This window comes from Ailuropoda melanoleuca, chromosome 7 (genome assembly GCF_002007445.2).
Source record: "Ailuropoda melanoleuca isolate Jingjing chromosome 7, ASM200744v2, whole genome shotgun sequence".
Lineage (NCBI taxonomy): Eukaryota > Metazoa > Chordata > Mammalia > Carnivora > Ursidae > Ailuropoda > Ailuropoda melanoleuca.
In genome coordinates this window covers 53,511,549-53,513,169 of record NC_048224.1, presented here as the reverse complement: position 1 = coordinate 53,513,169, position 1,621 = coordinate 53,511,549, and positions in this window count along the sequence as shown.

The following is a 1,621-nucleotide window of genomic DNA, read 5'->3' as shown; positions in this document are numbered from 1 at the left end:
ATCCGGCTCTACCGAGCGTCCCACGCCATGAGTCCGGATTCCCCGGCCACGCAACCGACCCTCGGACCTGAGCCGCAGCCCCGCGGGGCGGGACCGACCCGCCGCAGCCCTTGCGGGGCTGCCGGCTGCCGCCCCGCCCCCGCCCCGGGCGCCCTCTGGCGGACCCACGCGGAACTTCGCAGACCTGCGCGGCGACACCCGGCTTGGGGGGCCGGGCGGGGGTCCCCCGGCCCTGGGCGCGCCATCCAGCTTCGTCCCGAGCCCGACGTCCTCCGCGCGTTGTAGTCTTCGCCTCCGCCGAGAGCGTCGGCGCTGCTCCGGCCCTTTAAGAGAGCAAAGCCCCCTCTCAGGCTGAGCGTAGGCCCAGGGGGCGCTACGGAGCCCGCACCTCGACCCAGCCCGGTCCAAAGCAGGAGGTATAGGCCTCCCCTGCGGCAGAATAGAGTCCTGAGGCCCCTGCTGAGATGGAAAGGGGATTCCAGCCTCCCTTAGGAGAGGGCAAAAAGGGAGGGGCCTGGAGGCCGCAGGGGCGGGTTCCAGCTCTGTATCTGCTGTGATGGCAGACAGGCCACTTGCCCTGAACCTCTGGTCCTCATCTGGATGGGTTTGCAAGGATGCCTTGAGAGAATGAACGCGCTCGAAGCTTCTCTCTGCATGGAGCCTGACCCCTGAGTTGCTGAGTGTGGAAGACAGGACTGGAGAAGAAGCCAGGCTCCCCTCCCATTCACCCCCTCCACCCGCGAGGAGGCCTACTTTCTTACGGCAGCTTTGGGTTTCCTTTCAGGCTCTTCCCAGGGTGAGAAGAGGGCTAAGCCTGTGCATAGTCTCTCTGCTGGGAGGGGACAGGTGAGGAACCAGCAAGGAATGGACTTGCCTGGTGACTGGGCAGTCTGCCGGGAATTGAACCCTGGAGTCCTGGTCTTCACCGCGGCTCCCAAGCTTCCACCGGGCCCCAGTCAAAGCTTCAGTGGCATTGGCTCTGCAATGAAAGGTCTGAGACCCCATGGAAGAGTCCCTTCCCTTGCATGGTTGCCTGTGGCCCGAAGGCTCTCCCAGGCCAGGAACGGGGATTCCATTTCTAAAGCCAAGCCACGTGTCCCACCTGACCCGTCCGGAGTTATCCCAGAGCCTCTGCCCATCCTATTGGTCACAGAGGCTTCCAGATTCTTCTCTGGCCTCAAGTCCTCTTCCTCCTCCTTCTCCTCCTCCGAATGCATTCACGCCTCCCACTGTCCCCTCCTCCTTCCCCAGTCCATTCAGTGATCCAGCCTGCCACGGACTCCCTTGCCTGTGGGTTCTCCCATCATCCCCGCCCGGGAAAACTCTATAACCATCTTGCTTTGTGGCACGGTGGGGCTACCGCAGACTCAGGATTTCCACTCTCAACTGGACTCTCACCAGGCCCAAGGGGCCAGTTTCCTGGTGCTCCTGCCCCCTCTCCCCTGTGGCACCTCACAGCTCCTGAAGCCCCCACTCCAGCAAGGCTGTCCCTGCTACTTTTGGGAGAAAAGAGAAGCCCTCGCCTGGGAGCTCTTTTCCAGCCTCCAAACATCTATCTCCTGCCCCCAAGCCTGCCTCAGCTCTCCCTGCCTGGTACAAGGGTGGAGGGGCCCCCTCCTCA